The 8,267-nt window shown below is 37.5% G+C and overlaps 1 long non-coding RNA gene across 1 annotated transcript; it reads left to right on the top strand.

The window, feature by feature from the left end:
* Positions 1 to 2,273: 2,273 nt before the first annotated feature.
* Positions 2,274 to 3,972, top strand: LOC129349797 (uncharacterized). The gene is made up of 2 exons (XR_008602924.1): positions 2,274 to 2,537; positions 3,469 to 3,972. It is a non-coding gene; the product is annotated as an uncharacterized LOC129349797 (long non-coding RNA).
* Positions 3,973 to 8,267: the final 4,295 nt, after the last annotated feature.

Below are 8,267 nucleotides of genomic sequence, written 5' to 3'. Positions count from 1 at the left end.
GATAAATGCGCAAAAAAAAAAAAAAGTATCGCGCGCAGCTTAGAGGGAACAGTGGTCCCAAAACTGTTGATAAATTATTTCTCAATAAAACCTCATAACCAGTTACATAAGCAGACCCTCTTTACTGACCTCTTCACCAATAAACCCCAAGACATACTTTGCTAAAATCCATAATAATCCATAAAATCTTTATTTGAACCAGCCCCATGTAAAATGACATCAGTCCTGTATTTGTAGAGCATCTCATGAATGTAGCAGCACCGTTTAAATGTTTCATAACACAGAATATAAGCAAAGAGTATATAGGGATACAGACAACATGGGAAATAGAAACGTGCTCTTCAATAGTTATTGTCATTATTATTACTAGTAATATTATTTTTGTGTCCACTACAACCCATACAATCATCTAGTGTAGTCAAACAGCAATGTGTGCATGGCGAATCAAATCCAAAACAATCTATGAACCAACGACCACGTCTTGATTGCACTTCATATTATTGACCACTAGATGTCCTACTCGAGCACTGTGTGTCATTGAGGCCTCGAGTAATGAACCATGTTTTGAATGAAGTGTCGAAGCTTCAACAAAGCCTCGATCAGCCATCACTACATACAGCCCTTTCCGTGCAGCCTCCGGCTCTGCAGACACATACTATTGGAATATTTTGAGTGAAATCATCCTTTAAAACTGTAAGTTCTGCATTTAAATCGAAAGTTGTGCACTACAGTGACCATCTATTGTAGTAACTTTTAAAAAATGCTTGAAATGTGCGACCGGAATGTGCAGCCCTCTCAGTGCAGCCTCCGGCTCTGCGGACATAACCCTTCTCGTTTATAGAGCATGTTGCCAACTTGGAGACTTTCTCGCTAAATCTGGCGACTTTCCAAAGCGTCCTGGCGACTTTTTTGTCAAAAGCGACTAGAGACTTTTTCTGGCGTTTTTGGAGACACTGACACCCCCCCCCACCCCCCCCCCCCCGTGATCTGATTGGCCACCCCGTGAGCCAAATTTACATTACTGAAAGTCCCATTTCCGACGCTTCTGAACGCAACTTCGTCGTCCGACTGCAACTGAATGCACCGATGACGTTAGCTTGATCTTTTGATTGTATTTCGTTTGGATTTGAAGAAGCTTTGAAGACGTTTCCTGATGCCGAAGGAAAGACGAGCAGCTTTGTACCTTTGCGGTAAGAAGACTATGGCCGTTTCTCAGTACGTAACTGTCCGTACTTGCATTCTGACGTACACGTGAAACGTCATCATCGAGACTGTCGGACCAGACTACTGTGCATAGATATGAATGAGTAGATAGGACACGCCCCATTTGAGCTGCGTGCTACGGCGAGGCTAAGCTAGTGGGGGCAAAGTTTCAGTGCATTCCGTTGATGTAGACGCCGTGAAAACGGAAACAACAAGTATGCCGGCTCACTGTGCTGCATACAATTACACACTGCGTCGTACGATTGAGACAAGGAAACTCGGAATGACTTTTCATAGGTAAGAATAGTTTTTGGCTCTTTTTTCATCATTAAATCTTATTGAGAGCTTCCAGTCTATGAGAGCTAACTAGTTAGCCACTAGCAAAACGCTAAGGCGACCTAGCAGCTTGACAACCAAATACCAGACGATTAATAGTAGCTGTAGTATAGTTGTACAAGCAGTAGTAGTAATACTAAAAGTACAAGCATCAGTAGTAGTATAAACAGCTGTTAGAGTCGTAGAAGTAGTATCAGCATTTGTAATAGTATTCCAAGTTGTAGTAGCAGTGCCAGTATCAGCAGCAGTTAATGTACTACTAGTAGTAGTCACATTGCTATTAGTACCACCAATACTACCAATAGTAGTTATAAAGCCTAACTCATGTATATCCAGATTACCATCTATGTTCTTCCTCCAAACCCATTTTATGATTGGGATTACAGGCAGTTCTTTAGGACTGCTCTCAAATAATTGAAATGTTACTAAACAAGGTTATACCTATCAAATTAAAAAACTTTGGTCTCCAGTATATTGGCTAATTCGGTTCTTTGGACTTAATTTATTAGCATGATTTCTTTTTAAATATGTTGTATACAGACTTATTTACTTGTCTCTCTACTTTTCTTACTCTCACGCCATGTAGGTTTCCACTTTTCATTGTCCACTTTTAAAAGTTCAGCAGACAGGTGCTCTGCTTTGGAGTGTGACAATGTCGTTGGTGATGTGGAGAGTGAAGTTTCCGTTTCACCCACAGTGTGCTTCAGGGCACCCGGGTCGGACTTGACGTTTGAAATACTGACCGACAGCTCAGATTTAACTGTCTGTAGTTCCGTTTTGATGGATGTTAAATTTTCAGTCAAAGCCGCCAGGAGCTGGGTCTTTAAAATAACCGCTGTCTCGTTACAGAGTGAAAGTAGCAGTTCCTCCTGAAGGTCAGAGATTGCAGCATCTGAGGGCCTCTTCAAAAGAAGACGTAGTTGATGAAGGCCTTCTGGAGCAGGACCAGAAAGACCACGACCAAGCAGCCTTGAGATCTTAGACAGCGTCTCCCTCAGGTGGGTGTCAACGGTGTTCACGGTCAGGTCTGTGGTAATCCCATCAAAAAACAAAACTGAAAAAATCTAGATTATAAATCAACATGTAACCAAAGCACTCTGTGTATAACGCCATAGTATAGGATGTAGTTCAGAAAATGTCAAAGTATAGTATGCTTTACTCAAGAATAACATAGTATGGCCTGTAGTTCATAGTATAGCATGTCGGCAAAAAAACCCCACAGATAATTATGTGGTTCAAAAAGCGCAAAATGATAGGATGTTGCCTAAAATTGTCATGTATGATATGTGGTTCAAAAAATGTCATAGTGCAGTATATTGTCAAAATAGTATGTAATTCAAGAAAACATCAGAGTATAATATGTCATCTAAAAAATGCCATAGAATAATAATTTCATTGCACAAGTAAAAGTATAGTAATTTTAAAACTGTTCAATTCTTATATGTTGCTAAAAAAAACAAAAAAAACTAAAACAAAAAAACGTCACAGTAATATGTCAATTAAAAAAGCCTATAGTATAGCGTGTCGCCCAACAAACATCATAGTATAGCATGTCGCTCTAAAAACGTCATAGTATAGCCTTTAGTCCACAGCTGTCAGTAGGGTGAGGAGCAACACCAAAAACAGTCCAAACGCTGGTTTCCAGAGGGTTAGACGAGTATTTATTTGAAAGAGGAAGTTTACAACAACACAACATGTGAGGGGGTAAAAACAATTGGGTGTTTAGTAAAATAAAAATAAATAAACAGAACTAAAAGTGAACTTCATGTTGACATTGATGGGCATTCCAACCAGGAACAAAGTAAAAGATAATCAATACGAAAAAAAACTCTTCCTGTTCACCTCTTAAAACCCAAAAACACACCGCAGTAGCACCCTAAACTAAAACTACCAATGGGTTCCCTGTTTTCCTTTCTGAACAATTCAAAGGTCCCTCTCTATCTCCCCACACATCCACCAACCACTGGAACACATCTCCAAAGTTCTGCCAGGCCAGCTCAGCTTCCCCTCAGAAGAAGTGCTGCCACCTGCCAGATGAAGGAGCCTTTTGAGAGGCAGCTGGCATCGTGATTGGACTGTACTTTGGTCTGTTCCAATCCAGCTTCAGCTCCAGAGACGGCAGGCGGGACGAGTCAACGGAGGCCGGGTGGACGAAGGCATGCAGCTGAGTACAATCCAGAAAACAACAGAGGAGGAGTGCAGCAGCCCAGAGCCAGAACAACCAGAGTAGCATGGTATGTCTCTTAGAAAACATCATAGTAGAGCCTTTGGTATGAAAAAACGCCATCATATACATCGTAGATTGTACAAATAACAAGTCAAAGGAAAGAGACATACATTGTAGAATTGTAGTAATTGTGGGCTGACTGATTTACTGATTATCACTATTTTATTTTTTACTGATTTACGGTAATAAATACATTTAAAAATGGCGCTACTTTGGCTCTGAACTTTTATCTACCTGTGGTCGCTCTGTCTTCTGGAGTGATTTGATTGGTTATACGTCACGAATAAAACTCCTTTAACTTAACATCTGTAAACAAACAAAAACGTATCAACAAAGTTTTCTGTTAGAGTTTGTGTTCTTCTAAGTTTAACTCCAAGATTTTAAATACTTTCATTTACTGCAAATGAATATCTACTCCAAATGTCTCACTAATAATCATTATCAGCCTTAAAAACCCACAAAACACCCCTCTATACTCGACCACACTTAGTACAGTCCGGTTCCCCCTTCTATAAATCTGCTTGGAATCGTCCACTTCCTGTTTGTCAAAGTGGCCTTCTACCTGGACAGGTTTTGTTGGAGCTCATGCAACAAACATTTTGGGTAACTGCACTTTAATATGGATGGATGACACTGAATTAGAGTCTGTTTTAATGAGACTGAGTTAAGATGTGTAGCTCTGTCATTAAATAGGAAATTATTTCTCAGAATTCACAGAGAAAAGTCTGAAATGTTTGCTAGGTTAGCGTCCCCACATGTTCTTTGGCTCAGCTAAAGCCTAACTCTCTCCAACTTCTGGATCTCTTGAGTTGCTTCTTGTTAAAATATCTTGCTATAGGTGCTGAAGCTCAGAAAGTCTGAGATGTTTGTTCAAAATAAGCTCATTCTCAAGTCTTATCTGAACTGTCCTCTTTTGTTTGAACTTTCCCTAAACTTAGAGTTAATGACAGAGCAGCACATTCAGACTCAGTCTCATTTATGTAGAGATTAAACTTCAGTGTCATTCATTGATGTTAAAGTGCAGTTTTTCAAATGTTTGTTGCACATGCTCCTGAACAAACCAGTCCAGGTGGAAGACGATGTGAAGAGAAAACTCCAGAGGATGAATGTCACACATTTACATTGGAAATTAATGTCCTTTAATTAGACATTGTCATGCAAAAGTTGGATTTCCCTTTAATGATGTTCAAATCTTTGTTGAGTGTTTTGTTGATGTTGGTTTCTAAATGTTTTTTGACACTCAGCCCCAAAGATTAAAACCTTCTACGTCTCACAAGCTGCAACAATTCACACATTATCAACTATCTTTCTGACGAAACTAAGATAAAAAGTGAAAAACTGTCTGATTCCTGCATCATGAATGTAAATCCTTTTGGTTTTTATGACAGTAAACTGAATATATTTGGGTTTGACATTTTATAAACCAAAACAAGAAATGAATTACTGGAGGAAATGACAGATTAATGGACAAAGAAAATGTGTTTTCTAACATATATGGCTGAATTACTCCAACATTACAAGATACATACAATTTAAATTCTATTTTATTTATATAACGCCAGTTACAGGTCAAATTGTCTCAAGACTTTATTTTTATATTTTTTTGTCATACTTAAAATATGACAAAGGAAGAAATTTAAAGCTCTTGACTAACCCAATTTATTATTTGGTTTTTAAGAGATTAATTGACAATTAAAATAACTTTCTCCACTAAAACTAATAAACATGAGGTCAAATAGAAGGAAGAGTTTTAAATACTGCAGTCCCACGACGACAAGAATAAAGTTTGTCAACAAAAAGTAAATCTGCTGGTGGATTCCATTAAAGTCCTAATAAAGGATAATAAAGTGTGATACTAAAGGTTTGTGGTGCTAAAAATGTCCAAGTAAAGATATCAAGTTGAACATCTGGATGGAAGTTGACCTCCCTTCATTTCTCTGGAGCGACTCCATGGATTTTATGGATGGTGGTTAAAGACCTGCTCTTCTAGTCGTCTTCCTTCTAGTCGCTGTAAAAAGTCAGTCCATCCTGGCCGACTTCAACACCTCTTCATGACAACTTGTTCTGCCTCCGACCTGGTGGAAACTCCAGAAACTCGGGAAAACCCGTGGAGACTCGAAGAACTCGTGGAGACTCGAAAAACTCGTCGGGCGGGGGAAAGTGTAGGTGGGCGGTGGGGGGGAGGTGGGGGAGTAGAGGGGGGAGGCCGCCACCCACCTCCCCGCCTACTCTCCGCCCTGACTCCACCCAGGCCCCGCCTTGGCTCTGCCCATGTGGTCACTTCAAGAACTACGATGCCAAAGGGACGACGAATTTATTTCTTTTCATCTGATCTGTAGCTCAGTGAGTTAAGGATTTGCCTATGGAGCTGCAGGTCGCTGGTTCAAGACCAGACCCTTCTTAAAGTTTTTGAAAATCCTGACAAAGACAAAGAAAGAAAACTGCCACTGGTGGGTCTTGAACCTGCGACCCTCCGCTCTGTAGTCTCTCCTCTTATCCCCCTGAGCTACTCGCTCAGATAGTAATTCTTCTTTTTTTTGCGCATTTATCATCTATTTTTTGTCATTTTCGAGTTTTTTTTTTAACTCGAGTCTCGACTCGACCGTTTTTCTCAGGAGGTTGGACTTCAGCCTTTGTGCTGGAGGGTGGAACCCTCAGTTCCAAGACTTTCCAAAGCCTCCACACCTCCCGAGTCCTCAGGACCTGAGCTTTCACACAGTCTGAGGGCTGAAATTTTCTAAGTCCCACAGTAGTTCTCTGTTAGTTTGAACCTTCAGACAGTCTGAGAGCTGAAATCTTCCAAGTTACTGAGTAGTTCTCTGTTAGTTTGAACCTTCAGACAGTCCGAGGACTGAAATCCTATAAGTTCCTGAGTAGTTCTCTGTTAGTTTGAACCTTTAGACAGTCCAAGGACTGAAATCTTAAAAGTTTCTCAGTACTTCTCTGTTAGTTTGAACCTTTAGACAGTCTGAGGACTGAAATCTTAAAAGTTTTAGTACTTCTCTGTTAGTTTGAACTTTATGGTTAACAGAAGCCTTAAAACTTGTGACCATGAGTCTTGATTTCACATTTAGACCATCCATCTGAGTTCTTCTCAGACCTTCACCTGTGGGTTTTTTAGAAATCCTGAACAAACTTTGATTCACTTCACTGAACAGTAAAGTTTGTGGAGATCAGAAGGTAACATTAGTTTGATCAATGCCTTCAACTACTAGTAGACTTTATCTGGAAAGCAGTTTTCTTCAATGAGTTCTTAGTAAATCTGTCCACAATCAAACCAAGAACATAGAAAGAGGAAATGTTTGAAGAAACAACTTGTTTTCATTTCAGACTAGAAAACGCTTTAAGACCTTCATCTGTTTTTGCTCTTTTTGATCTGTTTTATTGTCTCCTCTGTTTAATTTGATCTTCTAAAGTCTAACTGGTGCCCTTTCAAAGGTTTTATCTTTAGTTTGATTCTTCTTGAATGTTTAGTTTTGCTCTTTTCTCACCTTTTATTCTGTTCTAATGTCTGATTTGATTTCCAAATGTTTTGTCTTTTTAATGTTTAATTGTTGTTTTTTCAAATGTTTTATCGGCTTGTTTGAAAATTTTCCTTTTCTTTCCCAATGTTTAATTTTTCGATTAAATCTTTAAGATTTTTCTTTTTAAATGTTACCACCTTTTAATGTTTAATTTTCTTTTTAAATGCTTCATTGTATTTCCTGTTTAATTTCTATTTAAAGTTTTATTGTCTTCAAGATTTAATTTTCTAATTAAACATTTAATTTTTAATTTATTGTTTTGTCTTTTTAAAGGTTTAATTATTGAATTAAATGTTTTGTATTTTTTTAATGTTTAATATTCTTCTTGTTTATTGTATTTTTTTTAAATGTTTAATTATCTAAAATATTTCATCTTTAATGTTTAATATTTTTGTTTATAACATTTTGTATAATTTCATAATTGCATGTTTTGCATCTTCTGTTTAATTATCTAATTAAACATTTTGTCTGTTTAATAGAATTTAATTGTATTTAATGTTTAATTTTCTTTTTAAAAGTTTTATTGTATTAAATGTTTTTTCCCTTTGATTTAATTGATTTTTTTAATGTCATTTATTTCTTTAACCTTTTTTTCTGTCAAGAATTTAACCCCAACCTTAAAAATGAAACAAACCTTTAAATCACAATGACAATACTGCTGTTGTCACAATCATAAGTTAGTCAATTGAGTTTATCAATTCAACTTTATTTGACACTTTTCACACAGATGACAAAACTAAACAAGCAAAGACAAAAAACTACGCTAAAACTATGATTAAAACTCAAACACATTAAAAAAAAAAAAAAAAAAAAAGATTTAACATGGTAATAAAATATGTTGTGTCCAGGGGATGGAGGGAGTTTATTGAAGTCTTCTTGGGCTCACATGTGAAATCATTTAAAATATAAACTTGATATTCAGTCTAAGGAAACTGCAGAGCGACAGAAGAACCAACAATATCTCCTGTTTTCTCCTT

This window comes from Amphiprion ocellaris, chromosome 10 (genome assembly GCF_022539595.1).
Source record: "Amphiprion ocellaris isolate individual 3 ecotype Okinawa chromosome 10, ASM2253959v1, whole genome shotgun sequence".
Taxonomy (NCBI): domain Eukaryota; kingdom Metazoa; phylum Chordata; class Actinopteri; family Pomacentridae; genus Amphiprion; species Amphiprion ocellaris.
Note: the sequence above shows the minus strand (reverse complement) of the source record. Positions and strands in the feature narration are given on the sequence as shown.